Here is a 19,782-nt window from a genome sequence, read left to right as displayed (position 1 = left end):
TTCAGCAGACTGCATGATGAAGACAGCAGAAAATTCATGGCAAGGTAACTTCCCAGCACTGAGCTGTCTAAAGAGCAAAAGTCTTTCCAGCCAGAAAACAAGAACGATGTCTTCCAGCAAGCCATCCAGAATGGGGCGGGACACCCCTATAACCGGACGGGTGTGCGGCATCTGCCACACGGGCTACATTGTGCTGGGTGATCTCCGTCCCCGCTGCGACACGTGCCTCGGTTCGCATTGCCCATTCGGCGCCCTTCTCTCCCTGAAGAGTGGCGGCGCCGGGCAGATAGCTTTGCCATTGAGAACAAGGAGATGTGGCGGTTCACCCGCTCTCTGGACGAAGCCCTAGATCTGCTGTTGACGGTAGAGCGGGAGTTGTAGGGCTCCACTCTTCCCATTCACGGGTCTCCGAGCGGCTCCGAGCTTCCCACATTCTGACCTCCGATGACGCCGGCCTCGACGCTACTAGGTTGCTGCGGCAAGGCAAGCTAACGTTGAGCTAATAGATAGCTAACGTGTCACTCACATGAGGTCTACCTGGATGAGCCGACCAGGGAGACCCCGTGTGCCCACGTTGCTCCACATTAACAGTGGCTAATGACATCTAGCAACCAGATTGCTTGCTGCTGGCCAACCCTCGTCGCTCAGAGCAGACAACTGGTAAGCTATAGGTCGGGACTGTGTATTTTACCTTGTTGCTACTTTTGTGCAGTGTGTTTTGCAGTGGACGCCTTCATGCACCTCCTGTGGCCTCCTCAGCTGTTGTATGCTTTTCCGCCAGTTCGGCAGATCCCGCACCTTTTGGACCGCATGCAGTTTTCAACCTTGGTGGTCATCCTGGTGGCTCCAGAGCGCGTCCTGGTTTCTCTGCCTCCAGCGACTACTGTCGGATCAGCTGTGGAAACTCCCCTGGAGGGGGGATGCCCTCCCTCAGGCGGGAGGCACGGTCAGGAGTTATCCGCTTCTCGCTGAGAGGCGGCACCTAGAGGTTTTAGGTCTCTCCCCAGCGGTGGTGTGCACCATCCAGGGATCGCTTCTACTTAGTCCTCTTACCCCTCCAAATGGTTGGTGTTCCAACGCCGGTGTTTGGACCAGGAGTTGGAATTTCGTGCTTTCGTTCTTCCAGCTGCTCACGGACAGAGGTCTGGCTTTCAGTGCGGTTAAAACCTATGCGGCGGCCATTTCATCCTGACACGAAGGCTTCGTTGACAGGACGGTGTTTGCTCACCTGCTGGTGAAGCGTTTCCTGAAGGGGGTGCAGAGGCACAGGCCGGTGTCGCGGCCTGCCGCTTCACAGTGGGATTTGGCGCTAGTCTTATGCGCCCAGACTCAAGCCCTTTTTGAGCCCTTGTAGACGGCGGAACTGCGGTTCCTTTTGGCCAAGGTCGCTCTACTCTTGGCTCCGACGTCGGCCGAGAGGGTCAGCGACCTGGCTGCGGCTCCGTCGTTTCTCCGGATACAGGGTGACGGCAGTTCTGCTGTCCTGCGCCCTCATCCTGCTTTCATGGCTAAGAGCATCACCGGTTCCTTCCCATCGCGGGTGATTACCGTAGTAATTTTGAAGGATGCACACATGATATTGTGCTGAAAGATTGAGGATAAAGCCAACACTTTTCAGGCATCATGTAGGAGACAAAGAAATAGCATTGTGTTGGTATTGCAGCTTAGAACTAGTTAGTCCTAGTATAATAACAGGGTTGTCAGACCTCACTCTTCAGGTCTAAAACACTGGCTTTCAGGCTCTGTCACATGTTGTCATGCTGCCATTTCACAGTAGGTCCATAAACATTTCATAAGCAGTGGTATTTTAGACAGACGACAAAGAGATGACCAGATGTAAGTAGAATCAAAACGTTAAGACTATTAAGCTATGTGGGCTTGAGCAGTGATTGCTGTATTATATTTTGAGAAATCGTGACAGTGAGAGTAGCTTTTCTAATTAGTGTAATTAACTAGAGTTGCCACTTGTCGCTGATAACCTACGTAAAGTATAATGTTAATGCTGACTTAGGCTACATAACAGATTTTTCACTTTGCATTTTGTTTATTTATAAATATAATCTATTTACTATCTATTTTTGATAGCATTCTCACTTTACAGCATTTTTCCACAACTGCCTAACACCTTTGCATAGTACTGTGATAGTCATCTAGTCATATCTGCATGTGTTAGTATTTCCAGGCCGTCTCCACTTATTTAGACCTGTAAAAAGTCTAAATAGCAGTGTGGTGTCTTTCTTTTGACAGGTACCTCTGTGTCGCTGCTGTCTCTGTCTCCACACCTTTGCTCTGTCTCTTTAGATGCTTCCCACTGAAGTGGCTGTGAGCTGCAATTTAGAGGTGGTAATATTACCATTTGTGTGGAACAGCGCAATGCCTTCCAGTACAGTCCTAAAAAAGGTTCTGTCAGACAGTCAAAATTGGATACTACCTTATCAGCAGAGCAATATTGTAGGATAATGCACAGCAGAGTAGGCCAGAGTAGGGCAGGTAGATTTAAAACAAATATTACAACTGTATTCTCAAAATGTCTGAGAGCAGAAATGTTGGATAGATTTTGAATTTGCATAAAATTCTGAACATGAGCAGAAAACTTGCTGAAAAAATGAACAATTAATTTAAATCACCTGGACTTTCATAGCTCTATGAAAGGTTCATGAATTGATTTTAATTAATTAATTTATCATTGACGTGAAAAGGTGCCACATGCTTACGCATGTGGGGTAAAGGGGTGGCGATGACACAGCTGGCGGCTGGATGGGAAGGAGCGCTACATAGGTTGCAAGCCAGAGAGGAGCCTGCTGCGAATACGCGACTGTAAAATTTGGGGTCAAGGGTGCCCCAGTAGGTGACCAGGGCTGGTATTTATCAAGCTCTAAAAGTGTTGAGAATCCATGAAATTTACTCCTACTGTCAACCTTAAGTATAAAAGCAAGTTATTAAATCTCTTAAAGCTGAGAATCACTCTTACTCTCCCAGTTATTTAAGGTCTCTCAAGTGGTTAGGAGTTGTCAGTCTTGGCTTGTGATGGCACTGTGAGACTGAGACATGCGCAAATCTTTCAGGAGACGAAGAACGTTTTTGAATTGTTTGACGACACGCAGTTAATCAAACGCTATCGTTTGGACAGAGCAGGCATCCTTTTTGTCAGCGATTTGGTGAGGGATATCATCTCACCACTGAAGGTGACCAATCTGACCAATGCTTTTTCAGCTAAATTGAAGGTGGTGATGACACTTTGTTTCCTTGCCACAGGAAAAATGCAGCAATGCTATGCTGATGAATTGGGGCCATGACAACCTTCAATAAGCCGAATTGTCATGGAAACAATTATGGCACTTACAGCTCCACACATTGTTACACGTTTCATCGACTTCCCAACAACACCCCTCGTAATCCAACAGAAGCAAACATAATTCATGCAAAAAGATGGCTTCACAGGAGTAGTAGGTGCAATAGATGGAGCTCATATAAAGATAATTGCTCCCAATGTAAATGAGAACGTTTATTTGAACAGGAAGAGATACCACAGCATCAACACACAAGCTGTGTTTGATGCAGACTACAATATTTTGGATGTGGTACCCAAATGGCCTGGGTCTACCCATGGAGTGCAGATATTGAATGAAAGTGACCTGAAGCAGCTTTGGACCTTTGAAAGGTACCTTGTGCCGCCAGGGTGTCATCTAATAGGAGATGAAGGATACCCATTATGACGGTGGCTGCTCACCCCTTTCCATATGCCACTGACTCAGAAATTTGGTACTCTGAAAGAGTGTGCCATAGTGGCTTGTGCAATACTGCATAATATTTGCAAGAGGCGCTACATCCCACCTCCACCAGAGGATGACAACGATGGAGAAGCTGGAGATGCCAGCCTTCAGACAAAATGTTGCCCTGGACACATAATAATAAATATAAATACACATGTGTGGTTTAATCAGGCCATTATTTGTCACTATTTTTTTCAGTGCTAGGGTGGAGTATTCGTGTTGTAGTCTCAATACTTTAATTTGAAGGTTTACCTGACTTTGAGGAACATGATGGGACATCCAAAGCAGCTGTGGCATATGGAGAGCTCATGTTTAGGCTGACCGACCGTCAGGCGACTCCCATACATCTTTATTGTAATGGAAAAATTCAATGTTTTAAATGTTAAATATTGTTGTCATGGTTTTGAGTCAACCAAAAATAATGTGAATGTATCTGAGAATATTCTTAAATAAGGAAATGATTGGTCCTTTCCTACATTGTTATCCAAAATCCTGTTTGCAGCACAGCAAAGTGTCATGAATTAGTACTAAGACTGACACATTTAGTCCTACACTTCACTCAAATTAGGATTAATGCTCTATAATTTACTTTAAAGCACAGCTTTAAGCAAACAATTTTTTACTCTTAATTTAATTCTTAGCATTGTTCTTATGGTTGAATAGTTGGAGGCAGCCTGCGACCTGGGATGCAAAAGGACATTATAAGTGAAGAAACTGGTGCAGGCAAACCGCATAGCCACATCCAAAATGATGGAGAGGTCATCCAATAGGGTAATCTATCAAAAATGTTAAAATAAAACATACAAATCCTAATAAAGAAAGAATTTTCCAATAAAGAAAAGTTATAAAAATGTTTGTGTGCACTGTCATTTACAGCTCTAGAAAGAAAAATGGAATCGGCCAAAATCAGTAATCGGAATTGGCAAGGAAAAATGCAATCGGTGCATCTCCATTTGTAACCTCACATAAAAATGAACCATTTACTTGCTTTCTCAGTTACCTATGACTGCCTGTATGCTGTGTGATAAGAAATTTGGTTGGATTTTTCACGAAATCCATTGATTTATGTAGGCTGTGACTATTGATGCTGCATTTAACAACAACGCGCAGCTAACAAAATCCACAAGTCCACTAATACAGTATGTGGTGGGCCAACAGCAGTTTTCGCGAATTTAAACAATCCCTATTGACGGATGATCCAGTTTTTTTGCTAACTACTTTCAACAAATGAAAGAAAATTTGTTGCCACTCATACTTCTTGCAGATGTTTTGTTTATCTGTGTCTTTGTCTAAGTTTATGTTTCCGGCAATGACAGCGGGCACCTACATTTGGGGTCCGACATCCATGACGTATTTGTAGTTGTCATCCAATAGCGTGTCTGGAAAAGTGCTGGCCAGAAAAAAAAAGAAACCCGTTAATTAAATGTCTCAATCTGTAATTATTAAATGAATGAGTTCTCATAAAGATCGTGGTAACACATTTAGTTTATATTAAACATTTTCAAATGTACAACCACATTTTTACTGTCAACGCAGCTAAAACGAAAATAGATTGGCATTGTAATTAGTCTCCCTACGTTTTTTTCAGCTTGATAAAACAAAAATGTCAGCGCTTTAGTGGTAGTGCTCACTGTCATCTCTTCTACTGTCATAACTTTTACTGACGTCCTCAAAAGGTTTGTGTGTAATAAATATCTGATTTCACAAATCTCTGGTCTATTGTATTGCTTGGGAGCTGGACACCTGTCAGTCTTTTCTTAAAATGATGAGTCATAAAAACGAGCCCCCCAATACACTGTTCCTGTACCCATCCTCTCGCTGGCAAACATCACAGACAAAGAAATGGAGTGTTGTATGCATGGAAAAGTCGTTTTACAAACATCATGAAGACAAAACGAGCCCAGAAGAGAAGAGAGAAGGCAGTTTTAATTAAAAAAGAGGGTTGGAAGCATGCAATCAAAATCGGTGCGAAGGTGGATCTTGAACTTTAATCTCTTTAAGTCTCCATCACTTTTTTTGAAGCATTTGTTAAATATGTTCTGAAAAATGGCTTGCAACAAGAAATGTTAAAAAAAAACAACAAATGAAAATACTTTGAGAAAGGTTTATTTCCATAATAAGAAAATATGCAATGCCATTTAAATATAGAAGAAACAAAGGTGCATGTCTTAAGCTAAAAAAACAAGCTGCTGAGTACTGCATTATATTCTGTTTGAATTGTCTGAATCACTTTATATAAATAAAGACAATTCTACCATAGAATTGTGAAACAAATGTCAGACAATGTCTCCAGAATGCAGGAAATTAAGTGTTTAGTGCTCAAAATTTTCTAGGGGACCCCCATTTATATATTTCAGCATTGAATATTTCATCAAAATAGTGTTAAAATATCTTGTCTTGTTCTCGTGAACCCAGTATTGTAAATCGTGCGTGTGAGCTAAGTATATTGTCACACCCCTAATTTGAACCAATGTCCCCACCACTTTTCAACACAAAGTGACGTCCTTGAATCATATCAAAGTACAAACACACCCCAAAAAGCTACAGTGTGTTAATTATTAATGTATTATAATAAAATGTTTTATTAAATACATGTAACTTTGTAAATAATTTTCTCGAGCTTAAAATTCATAGATTTTTCATTATACGGAAGCAAAGTTGGTATTAAATTTCATCCTAGGTGGTATTAAAAAGGTCTTAAATAGTCTTAAATTTAACTTTGAGGATCCTGGGGGTACCCTGTTTCAGCTGCAACTACAGTGGAACAAGTCAGGATGAAATCAAAACATATTTTATCAAGTGGTGTATAGTCATAGCCTACTTCTCATCAAACAAAAGGAGAAGTTTAGAGATGCAGCGTAAATTGCCATGTAAATGGCAACAGACCTCGGGTAACACCTATCCACATTTCGTAGTTCAGGTTAATCGGGAATGTCAGTTACTCCTGAAGTTACCGGGAAAAGCCAGTTACAATGCTTCATAGTATAGGCCTCAGCTGTCCCCCTCACATGTAGTTGAAGAAAAACATGGAAGCATTACTGGCCGTTATTTCTGGCCTACATCATCACAAATTGAAGAAATCCAGTTAGTGATATAGTTATTGTATGTCAAGACCCTTACCTGTCCTCTGGTGTATGTGTACACACAGGGGAGGGTGGATAAGAGTCTTTACATACAACTGTACCACTAACCGGATTTCTTCAATGTGTGATGATGTAGGCTGGGGAGTGAGAGAGGGTGCTAAGCCTCAAAAAAGTTGAAGCCTAAATCTGTGGATGCCTTCTGCTTGTTTTTTTGTTTTTTTTGTGCTACAGGTAGAAATCGAAACAAAAATTCAACTTGGATCCTGCTGCTAAACCAGCTAAAAGTGGCTATCACAGGGACTGTTACTGCCGTTTTACAAACATCACGAAGACAAAAACAAGCCCAGAAGAGAAGAGAGAAGGCAGTTTTAATTAAAAAAAGAGGGTTGGTAACATGCAATGAAAATTGGTGTGAAGGTGGATTTTGAACTTTTCTATCGAAGAAAACAAATAATGGAAATTAGGAGCAAGTCACAATATTTCACACATTACATCTTGTGTAACTTACTGTAAATTCACAAGTATTCTGTTTCACTCTCCTTAGATTAGGAATATAAAACCAGGTACAAACTACCGGTAGAAATCGAGACACAAGTTGGTGATGTAACTCCAGCCAAAACATGGGCTCTACAGTCACACACCACTGACATGTATATATGCAAACAAGCCCCTGCTTCCAACGCAGTGCATCATTTGCAAACATCAAAAATCTAAATACTAGAGGCACACCTGGAAAATAATTAAAGAAAAACTGATTCAGTGTCAAACACTAAATACAGGGAAGTTGCTTCTTGCAGCTCAAGATAGAAGAGATGAGAGTCTGCTTCTGCATATTAGAGACAGGGACCTAGTGGCCAGTGAAGCACGATACCACTTCACCTGTTTCAGAGAATATATTCTATACCTGTACAAACACAAAAGCAACCTATGTGAATATGGATATAAGTATTTCTGTTAAAGAGTGATTGAAGAGAAGCTTTAAAAAAAAAAACACGGAGGTGCTTCGACTGCCAAAGCTGAATATGCTTTTAAAAGATATTGTACAAGACAAGGAAGGAGTTGACATTGCAACATACAAAGTTCACTCACTAAAGGCAAGACTTCAAAAGTCACACCCTTTCCTAAAATTTCAGAAAGCATCTACAATATACTTTGTGTAAGTTGACAATCTGACAGTTGAGGAGATCATCCATGAAGTTGCCACCTCCTCCTCTTGCTCATCATCTGAAGGTGGTGAAGGAGAAACACCAACGACAAGTCAAGGACAGCTTGAATATGCACCATCACAGCTGATGCAGCTCTCACACTTAAGGACATAATCAATAAAACAGCTAAAACATCACCAAAGCTCCCATGGCCTCCAACAGCAAATGACCTTACACTGGAGAAGGCCCTAGATTTAGTACCTCACCAACGTTTTAACTTTGTTGCATGGACATCTGGAGTTTCATCACAACCTGCAGATAATGAATTTTGGAGCACATACATTGACATGGTAGAAAACTTCTTTTCATCAGGGTGACCAGAGAGGTGAACTGGGCTCTCCATTTGTCAACTGTGCAATCTATGCTACCCTGTGTTTTTTGCATGTGACATAGTCAATCACGCCAGGTATCTCACGGCCTTCAGTACACCATCAATTTCTTTCAGGAGACTTTGTGGCACAAACGCATCAAAAGCATGGTTTTTCCGGGATTGCATGTGTTCAAGTCATTGAACAAACAGCCAATCGTGATTCAAAGACAAAAGGAGGCATCAGTGGGTTCACTGTAAACAAAGGTGAAGTTCACCAATGGACCCTGACACAAGCGGGCAGCCATCACACTCAAATGTAAATCAATGGCTGAACAGTACCCAGTATCACATCGAAACTCTGAGCTGGATAACACTAGAATGCAGCGAGATCAGGCGGATGTGATGAACATTATTGCCACAATCCAACATATGGTCAATCCTTTTGACCCTTGGATGGAGAGTCACTTTATCAAATCTCCTCTGGTCAACAGGTATCAGACAATATTGCCAGATTTACTTGGGGCCAAAGAGGTTCAAACACTCTCACAGAGTTTTGTGAAAAACGGATTGTCAAAGCAGAGGCATCATTCCATGACCCTATAAAGAAAATGAGCCACAGTCAAACATTCAAGGAAAAGAAATCACTTTAACATCACACTACAACTTGTATGCCAGGCTAATTGTTGTGGGCAATGTTAGACAGATTAACATAGATGAAATGTTAACTTACAGTCTAGGTCCTTTCCCACAATTACTTGCCAACTTTAATGGCTCTCTTGTAAAAACCAACAAAGCAAAGCTTATGCACATCTTGACGGAAGTCATCAGCCCACCTGCAACAGTGAGGGAAATTCCAGATGGCACAGTTTGGATTTGGGATGATATGGCTCTGGTGCAACAGCTAAAGCCACAGCCAACATTTGGACTATATGCTGACCATGTACTGAGGACATTAGCTAGCTCGGCGAAGGCAACCATGTCCACAGAGCTTCATTTTGTATGTGACACATACAGAAACCAGAGCATCAAAAATGCTGAGCGAAGTCAAAAAGTTAAAATATTTGGAGATGACCAAAAAACTAGGCCTGAATTGTTTGCTGCCTCTGTTCAGGTAGTGGTGTGTGAGAAGGAGGAGTAAAGAATACTAATGTTAAATGATATAGCTTGATTTATGTAAATTACTTATTACTAACAAACTTTCTTAACATGTTTCATAACACTGTTTCAACTTGTCTGGCTAAAGTATACCACGCAAGGCTGTAGTGTTGTTAATTAGTTTAGATTTCCTTAAGCTGTTATCTCTTTCCGGCTATTTAAGCAAGCGCCAAATCAATAAAATTTGCTAAATGTGAAGACAAATTGAACCAATGAATAAATGGCAATATTTGTTACACATTTGCGTTTGCTTGGTTTTTAGGTCTATAATTATAGCGATGTTGGCAAGTGGCCATTTTTCCACATGCTTAACAGCAACATTTAAGGGCTTTTTCCTACCCAATGTAAGGTGAATAATTTTATAATAGTTCACGGAAACTAGCTAATGATAAATAGATGAAGGCTACTTCAACTTAACATGGAGGATGCATGATACTAACTCGCTTGCTAGCTAGCTAGCGAGTGTAGCATTAGCTAACTGTTCCTTTAAACAACTAGGTCGCCATCCATTTTAACAAAATGTTGTGCAACAAAACAAGTTTGCATAGCTTGCTAACTAAATAATAAATTAATACATACCTTCATGCTTTGAGTAGCGATGCCGTGTCAAAGGTTTGTAGATGCTTATTTCTCAGTTCTCTCCAGGTTCTCACATGCCGAACAGCTGTGCCCAATGTAGCGAAATAAAGTTTGACACCAATCTCATTTTAGGGTATATAATTTTTCAAATCAATTAATCTAACGATTATATTTTCTATTAACGACTAAATTTGTGTAGTCTAAAGCCTATTACTCAATTAACATACCAATTTATTCAAAATAAATATCAAAAAACATGTCTAATCAATATTTTATTCATCCTGATGAAGCACATTAGAATAATGACAACAGCAGCATATCTTAAAATGAATCACATTTCCACGTCACTGATGTGTTGTAATAATAACAATAACACACATTAATTAGTCTACTTTACTTAAAACTAAAAATGTTTCTGACATGGATTTATTTAAATTTTTTAGAAATCCAGTATGATAAGCAAATGTATTTCTGCATCAGTGTGGGGCAAAGAAAACAACTGAAACGATTCACAGACTCTGCAGACAGTCACAGATTGTGTGTAATGTTAGCTGTTTTCTCTCTCATAGATAGCTGTTAAATAAACAGAAAATATGAAACGGCTGAACGTTAGATGACACACAGTGTAATGTTATGATACCATGACAGCAGCGGGGCTGAAATTACTTTTAACATGAAGGTGATGAAGAAATACTCAGAAAATACAACGGACTACGTGGCCTCGTGCTGATAATGTGCCATGCTTGTGTGGAGACAAAAAGTAAACAGGATTTGCGCTGCTGCTGTTGTCATCTAGACAAAGTGCACCGGGATGCATTCACTTTATGTTTTCATGCTGCTTCACATATTTGTGGACAGCAGTTGCTGCAGTGAAGCTATTTCCAATTCACAAAGATCATGGAGCAGCACATTGTTGAGTGTCTGTATAAAATACTCCAAAACTTATATACGGTCAAAGCTGTCTCATAGCTGGAGCTTAGCTGGGGGAATCGCTGCTAACGCTGGATGCAGCGACGCTTCCACGCACGTAATGCAAGTTGACATATTTATGTAATTGACTACGTCGATGAAATCGCCCCAGCCCCATCTCATTTATAATATTCAGTCTAGTTCACTAACCTTTTCATTAGTATCCAATAAATGTAGCTGTGCTGACATTGCTAAGCCTCTCAGGTAAAAGATACTCAACTCAACTTTATTTATAGAGCACTTTCAACACCACAAGTGGAACCAGAGTGCTGTAAGGAAGGTATAAAAGAGAAAGAAAAAAAAACAGAGACAAAAAACACAGCAAACATAACATACACAAGTTACAGAGCATTATCAAATGCTAAAGAAAACAAATAAGTTTTAAGCGCACTCTGAAAAGTACTCAATGAAGGACAAGTTTTTACAGACAGAGGCTAGGAGCAGCAACAGAGAAAGCCCGATCACCTTTACATTTTAAACTGGATCGCGGAACCATGAGAAGAAATTGATCATTTGAGCACAGCGATCTACTGGATTGATAGCGGCTGAATCAGTAACATACTCCGGTGCTAGGCCATGCAGAGACTTAAAAACATACAACAACACTTTGTATTGAATTCTGTATCGTATGGGTAACCAATGTAATTTAATTAACACCGGAGTAATGTGCTCTCTCTTCTTAGTACCCGTTAAGAGTTCTGAACCAGCTGCAAACGGGAGAGAGAAGCCTGACTCACACCCAGATAAAGCACATTACAATAATCCAAAAGGGATGACACAAAGGCATGAACAACCTTCTCTATATTGTCAAAAGAAAGGATAGATTTTAGTTTAGATATTGATCTGAGATGGAAGAAACTATTCTTAAGGACAGCATTGATTTGCCGGTCAAATTTAAGCTCACAGTCAAAAATGACACCAAGGTTCCTCACGCTAGACAGTTTTTTCCCAGAAAACAACCCCAGGCAGTCATCATCCACACACCGCTTATTTCCAAATAAAATCATCTCGGTCTTATCCTCATTTAATTGGAGAAAGTTATTCGCAAGCCAACACTTAACTTCGGCCAAACATGCATGAAGAGACTGAATGGCACATTTATGCCCATGTTTCAATGCTAAGTAAATTTGGGAATCATCCGCATACAAATGATACTGAATCCCAAATTTCTCAAAAATCTAACCTAGAGGGAGCATATAAAGGGAAAATAAAATTGGTCCCAGCATAGAGCCCTGTGGAACCCCATACACAAGAGGGGTAACGGAAGAAAAATAATCCCCTAAACTGACTGAAAAAGTCCTATCCTTCAAATAGGAAGAGAACCATTTCAGGGCTAAGCCCTGAATACCAACCTGATCCCTAAGACGATCAATGAGAATGTTATGATCAACTGTATCAAATGCCGCTGTAAGATCTAACAAAAGCAAAACAACACGGTTTCCAGAATCAACACCTCGTAGGATATCACTAGAGACCTTCAAAAGAGCAGATTCTGTACTATGACCAGCTCTAAAACCTGACTGGAATCTATCGAAATCTTATTCCTCATTAAGAAGTCATTAAGCTGTACATTTACAATGTTTTCCAATATTTTAGGAATAAAAGGTAATTGACTTGTAATTTATCTTTAACCCATTTTCGTTCAGCCCTCCTACACTCCTGTCTAAGAGCACGGGTAGTACTGTTCAACCAGGGCTGCGATTTGACTTTTTTCCCCCTGACTTTGACAGGAGCCACAACATCTAAAATCTCTAAACAAGAAGAGTTAAACTGACCAACTCTTCTAAACCCATACAGGGAGAGTGCGACTCGACAATGAAAAAGTATTAAAAGCAGTTGAAAAACTACTAGCTGTACATGGATTGAGTATGCGAGATGAAAGTTAGAAAGTATGAAAGTTAGAAAGTATGAAAGTTAGAATTTAAAATAACAGTCTTGTGATCAGAAAAAACAGTATTCACAATCTTCACACTATCAACAGAGAATCCCAGAGATAATACAAGGTCAAGCGTATGACCACATTCATGAGTTGGACCCGAAACGCATTGTAAAAAATCAAATGACTCTAATAAATTTAAAAATTCTTTGACCAAGGGCTTTGAAGGGCAACACACATGTATATTAAAATCCCCCAAAATCAAAATATTGTCAAAAGAAGGGACAATACCAGATAAGAATTCAGAAAACTCCTGTATAAAATCCCCATGAAAATTTGGGGGTCTATAAATCAAAATCATATAAATCATAACACAGATTTAAAAGATTTCAGCATAATTAACTGAGATTCAAAAGTGCAAGAGGACGCAGAAGGTAAAAGTCTACACTTAAACTTAACTTAAACTGCAAGACCCCCGCCACGGCCAACAGACCTAGGGGGTACTAAAAAAAACTGCAACCAGGAGGAGAAAGTTGAGAGGAAGAAGAGAAGTCATTTCACCAGCATTAAGCCAAGTCTCATTAACAAATAAAAAATCAATTTCATGAGAAAGAAAAAGTTCAAAATAAAGGTCTTATTTGCCAGAGATCTCACGTTAATCAACGCCATTGTCACTGGAGTGGTATCGGAAGAGGATTGCAGAGAGGAATCATAAAATGTTACCGGACTCCCGTTACGTAAAGAGCAAAGATTCCGATGATTAACTCCTCGATCTGCAGACTGTCGCCTTACGGTAAACCATCCGTGAAGACTGAGGTATCAACGCCGAAGACGGAAAGACAGGCACAATGTATGAAAATCTCGAGTTTACGGCCTCCACCATTGAAGAAGCAGGTCCGATGACTGGAAACTTCCCGATCTTCTTCGATCTCCCAAGGACTCCAGCACGCTTCCCACTCCTCCTTCGCTGTTTTCTCCACATGCACAGACATCCTGGCAGGTAACACATTTTCATCAATGCGACTGGCGAGTGCAGATGCCAATCATCTCTGGGATCGCGAAATAAACAATCAGACACAGCCGATCGGATTTTAAATAGATAAAACAAACTAACCCTAACCCTAACAAATAAAAAAGACAAGGACAGGCTGTGGCGAGCTGGCAAACATCCTGGTGCCATCTTGTACAAATAAAATAACAACTGGCAGCGCTTGTAGAAGCAGCAGCCAGTAGCTCCTTCAAACTTCACTACACGTTTTTACATCTGTCTTTTCCTGCTTTATTGCAGAAAAATGTGTTACCTATGACAGAAATACAGTCATCATGTTGGCAAAGCAACGGAAATCAGAGACTGTCGTGCCCACATCTTTACAAAGACCTGGCCCATCAACAACCTGGATCATGCACTGGGCGAGCGTGCATGCTAATGCTGATGTATCATTTTGACTAAATGCCAGTGTAACATTGTCATGCAGAGAGCACAGATTAGCTCAACGTCAAGCTGATAAAAATATTTAGGAGCAAGGAACAAGTGAGGAGGCTTGCTGGAGGAACTAAAAGCGAGCATACACCAGTATATCCTTTGTAGTTTTTGGCAACCACAACATATAAGAGGTGTGACAAACAGCTGGAACACAGCTTGACAAACTCTGGTGGAAGCAGGACTTTCCTTTCTATTCAGTTGTATTAATTAGAATGCGTTCTCATCTCAATGCGTCATTACCAACGCTTTTAGACAGCTTGACAAAGCATAATTTTTTTATGCTAAATCTGCCCTTCAGCGTCCGTATGAAATGCCACCGTTTGCTACGTCGCAGCAACACATCGACATGCATAAAGTCAGTGACTTAGGTTTAGACACTAACATTTCTGACGGTTATGGTAAGGGTAGGGGGCTTCGGGGGGCTGTCAACACCTTTAACACCTTTGACACGAACGTAGCTAGCTAGCTAGAAATGCCCCAGAGCGTCTCTGTTACGACCCATGGGCCTTTGATGTGTATATGGGATGTTGTGCTTGTGTGTTTTCCCTCTCCGCCACCAGCAGGACCTTGCCCCGCCCCAATGCTGCAGCCAGCAACCTGAGGAGCGCGGCTGATTCCAATCTCCTAATCAGTGGAGAGTATAAGGGCTGGTGAAGGAAGCTGCTGTGTGAGAGTATGGTGGTCTACAACAAAAGAGACAGTGTTACTGAGTGTTTGGAGTCTGCGGTGAGCATGTGGCAGTTGGCAGAGACAGTAACTGGCAGTGGCAACAGTTAATGATGGGCAAATGAAGCTTTTGTGAAGCACTGAACCACCTGAGCCAATTGTTTTGAAAATGGGTTCATTACTCGAAGCTTCAGTTACAGTGACCTCTCCTGGCGTAGCTCAAGGCTGCAGGCAAATTAGACAGGCTAGCTGGTGGACAGGAGGCTTTTAAGTACATACACGCAGGCCCCTCGATGAGCAGTGCTGGAGAAACTACTTTACTTTTGTAGAAAATACCATTAGTTATAAAGCATCTTTGCTTGAATCACTTGGCTTTAAAGTATATTTACTTTGAAAATTCTTTGATGCACACACATTAAGACTGAACATCATGTTCAAATAAAGATTGATGAATGCATGTATTTTGTTATTGAGGAGAGAATGCTGGGAAATATGGCATAGGTTGGATGTGCTTGTGTAACTATGACAGGGGGTGAATGTGTTAGATGGAGTGCACAACACTCACTTTCGAGACGATCAAGGCAGTGCCAGTGAATCACGTGACTGGACCGCGAACCAGTCGGTGATTCATCCAGTAAGTGAAGCAGTTGCTGCTTCGGGCGTCACATGTCACGTGACTTTTGTTTTCGCACCAAAGCAAGCTTTGAAGCAGTGGTTCAATAGGATTGTAGTCCAGGGGTTTGAAGCGTGTATCAAATCTTCAGTGTCGCACTGCCATCACTAGCAACAGTGGGAATCCCGCGGTTAAGTGTTTTTTTTGTTTGCAATGTGTGCTTGTGTGTGTTTTGTCCGATACCTTAGTTCCCTTTTTAAAAAGGACCCTTGTTGCTCGCTTCTCTTCTGGGAGTTGTTTTCTATTGGTTGTGCATTTAGAGAGACTTTTTGTTAAATATTGGAAATAAATCCATCATTTTGTTAACTTACTCATGTTTCCTGGTTTTCCTCTGCCCTGGAACAAATTATTAATTGTACTTACCTCCTCCCCCTGGGTTTCAATCTAAGGTTTGTAACCGTCTCATACAGACATATCTGGGAGCGTTTCATAGAGACTCACCCGGAGCATCTCCCACAGACGCTAAAGGGTTCTTTTTGCGTCCAATAACTACGCTTTGTCACTGTTTCTGAAAGTGTCGGTATTGGACGCCCTGAGATGAGAACGGGCTCTTATTGAAGATTGTGCTCGATCAAACTGTCTGCCCTCCCCGTTTGGCGCTGTTTTAACCACATTACTTGTGTTTTTATAGTTAACTGTATTCTATACTCAATTCAACTGCTAAATTCCTGACAAGATGTTTGAAAGTGCAAACAGCTGCCAGTGTGAAATTGTTAAATCAACCAGACCATTCTCTTCTTTCAGCACTAATTTGCTGTATTTCATGTTGTCACATAGTAATGATAGTGTCCATTATGTAGTCAGCACATGTCATTCCAAGAGTATAGTCCTGAAATGACTTTGCGAGCCACATTTGTGATAAATTTTACTCTGCCATTTCACACAGGGAGTGATGATGAGATGTTCGACCTCATCACGCTACCATCTGAAAATGACAACCTGTTAACTGGAAAAAGGCACACAGTCAACAAAGCCAGGGAGTGAGTGACTGAATTTCTATGTAGTGCATGATATTGTAATCTATAACTGTTCATTGCAACCTTGAGATGTCTCTATGTTGCTGTCTTAATGTCATTGAGACATTTTTGTGTATTGTGAAGATATGTTCTATAAGCATGTATGAATTGGTGCCAACAAGTAATGTCTCCTGAAAGGCGTAACTCAAAGTTCTGTTTGTCAGTTAACACCTCCTGTGGCTGTAAACTTAACTACTTGATGACACAGGAATTAGACACTAACATCTCTTGAATCACTCAGGAAAATTATTCAGAAGATGGACCTCCAAGATGTTTTCACGCCCACACAAGTGGCCAAGAAGTGGGACAACCTCAAAAGAAAATATGGTTTGGTTACTAAATAAGTAAATGCTCACTGATGTCTGTCTGTGAAACCCATATTTATGCCTGCTCAGTGTACTGTGGAATAAACTTTACCCATGCTTTTGTTTCTGTAGCGGTTGAGATGCCCACCAACTGGGATGGGGACTGACAGCTACATGGCCATATTTTGGTGACATGCATGAGGCCATCCATTGAGCTCTCACCCTTATGGACTCAGCTGGCGTGGTTGCTGAGGCCTCTGGTGATGGCTCAGGATCTACTGAGGCTGCCCCGAGCCAGGAGATGGAGGATGAGGAGGCCACTGATTCTGGCTCAGACAGCTATATGGTGGCTGCGGAGTCATCCACCTCTTCGGTCCCCCTCCCCGCAAGAAGCGCAAGAGCCCTAGGTCTAGTAAAAAAAGTCACTTATCATATGTGGCAGTTGGCAATGATAGCCTACTGTGGCAGGCCGACACAAACAAATCAATGTATAGGAAACACTGACTGAGTGATGACGTAAACATGCTTCGGCTTGGATCGTTAGGCACTAGCGTGAGCGCAGGCCAGCGGGGGAGTTGGGAGGGGGGACAATCGTGCTCAGACACGGTACAAGGCAACCGGGCCTAGTGTGAGAACACCCTAAATTCACAGTCACATCAGAGGTGATTATGGTCATATTAAACCTGAACATCAGCACCTTGGGATTTTCACACCCTTTGTAGTACAGGCCACTGGTCTTATGCCACTCATCACTTGTTTTTGCCAACTTGTCGTAACGTACTCTCTCGGCCAGAAAACTACTTTTGTCTTTTGTACTCTTAAGTACCTTTGCGTAAGTACTTATTATGTCTCTGCTCTTCAGAGCCTTGCCTCCAGTGCCAATCTTCACTCAATGTCGTATTACTCAGACCACAACAAACCCACTACACCTCCTCAGTCTGCCTGCCGGCCTTCAGCCATTGTCAGCCATGCCCGTCCTTGCTGCCTCATGTGCCTTGTGTGTTCATTAAAATTTTTCCAAACTGCTGTTTTTGAAATGACTGTTTTCCAGTGTTTGTGCTGCTCTCCACCTGCGATTTGCATTGCACCCATGGGACTGCAGGTCCCACTTGTATGGCTTCCACGGGCCACCAGGCATGGCTTGCGCTGGGGGGCTTTGACCCCGTTGATACTGTACATGCTTGCAGGTCTAGTGATATTTGTGATTGTTTTAATTGGTGTCAATTTGACTGGCTCATCTTGTTGTGATTTTGTATCCATGCAATTTGTTCTCAGGACGGTCATACAAAAGAGATCTTTATCTTGAAACTTTCAGAATAAATAAAGCTAAACTAACATGCACTTGCAATTGTTGGGTCCAGGGGCGTTTCCAGGCTCTTGAAACATTGGGGACTTAGCCCAGCCCAGAAATCTTTCATGTTTTCACCTGTTTTCACCCCCAACCCCCGTTGCCGCTAACACAAGTACGTCTGTAAAGCAACAGACCTCTACACAGTAACTCTAACATCTGTCTCATTTTCTGATAATAATTAACACTGAAAATATTAACTAGGGTCTGGGGGTCCTCCCTCTGAAAAATAATAATTTAGTGTAATATAATGTATTGCTGTCAGATATGTTTCTCCTGTAGATCAACTTTTCTCATGCAATTTGATCCCAGCTGAGTCTACATAAATGCAGGCATGCCTGAAGTAGCCTAAGGTCTTTTCAAATGTGCATATGGCACCTTTTCACCTTAATGATACATTTTTTAAATCTTTTTTTAATAGAGATTTCTTCTATATTTGCATTGTAGGCTTATTTTACAAATAAAGCCTTCTCAACATTTTTATTTGTTAATTAACATTTTTTGGTGCAAGCTATTTTTCACAAATGCTTTCAAAAAGTACTGGATACATGTCTCCAGCATCCCCAGTGTAAATTACCCTCCCTCCCTGCTCGCTCCCTGCTCCCTCCCTACAGATTGAGCTACTTCATGCTTACCACTTCACCTCTTTCCTCCTGCTCTCTCTCTGTCCCTCAGCCCTGTCACTCTGTTTCACTGTCTCAGGCCTCCTCCTCTGCCTGGCAGTGGCCACGGCTCTCCTTTACTCCTTCAAGTGCCTGCACTATAGGCAGGGTAGTCTATGTAGCTGATGCTGAAGCTACTGCAGCTCCAGTACCAAATATATCAGTTATTTTCACGCATTTGGAGATTTATTTTTGGCCCACAACACAAGAAACAGCTTGAGCAGAGGGGGAGGGAGTGGAGACAACAGAATGCAATGATGCTATCAACAGTTTTGTAGTTTTTGTTCTTGTTGTCTATGAAGATTCTCAGTCATCCAGGTCATAGTTATCCAACGAAGGTTAAAATCAAGGGCAACTGGACTTGGTTGAAGATACTGGAAGACGTTTCGTCCCTCATCCAAAGGATTTCTTCAGTTCTGACTGACTGGCAGGGAAACTCAGCTATTTAACCTCAGTGGGGTCGTTGGCCCGGGTCATCGATACCGCTGGTTCGTTAGTGTTCTTGTCGGGCGGTCACATTATACGTGAACTTCAAACAAAATGTATCAATTATTGCGAGTAGCCTCCGTTCTTTGAAGACCTGCAAGACAGGCTGCGTCATGAAGATTATTGCATATTAACAAAATATTTTGGTTGCTGTTGTTGAGTTACATTCAGGGTTACAGTCAAAACATCCGGG

General features: G+C 41.5%; 1 long non-coding RNA gene across 1 annotated transcript; it reads left to right on the top strand.

Moving 5' to 3' along the window:
- Nucleotides 1-16,663: 16,663 nt before the first annotated feature.
- On the top strand, nt 16,664-18,130 carry LOC119886482. The gene is made up of 3 exons (XR_005441492.1): nt 16,664-16,752; nt 17,030-17,115; nt 17,226-18,130. It is a non-coding gene; the product is annotated as an uncharacterized LOC119886482 (long non-coding RNA).
- The last annotated feature ends 1,652 nt before the right edge of the window (nt 18,131-19,782 follow it).

This window comes from Micropterus salmoides, unplaced genomic scaffold (genome assembly GCF_014851395.1).
Source record: "Micropterus salmoides isolate LMB-PRFRI ecotype aquatic unplaced genomic scaffold, ASM1485139v1 Ms_hic_scaffold_4, whole genome shotgun sequence".
Classification (NCBI taxonomy): domain Eukaryota; kingdom Metazoa; phylum Chordata; class Actinopteri; order Centrarchiformes; family Centrarchidae; genus Micropterus; species Micropterus salmoides.
Note: the sequence above shows the minus strand (reverse complement) of the source record. Positions and strands in the feature narration are given on the sequence as shown.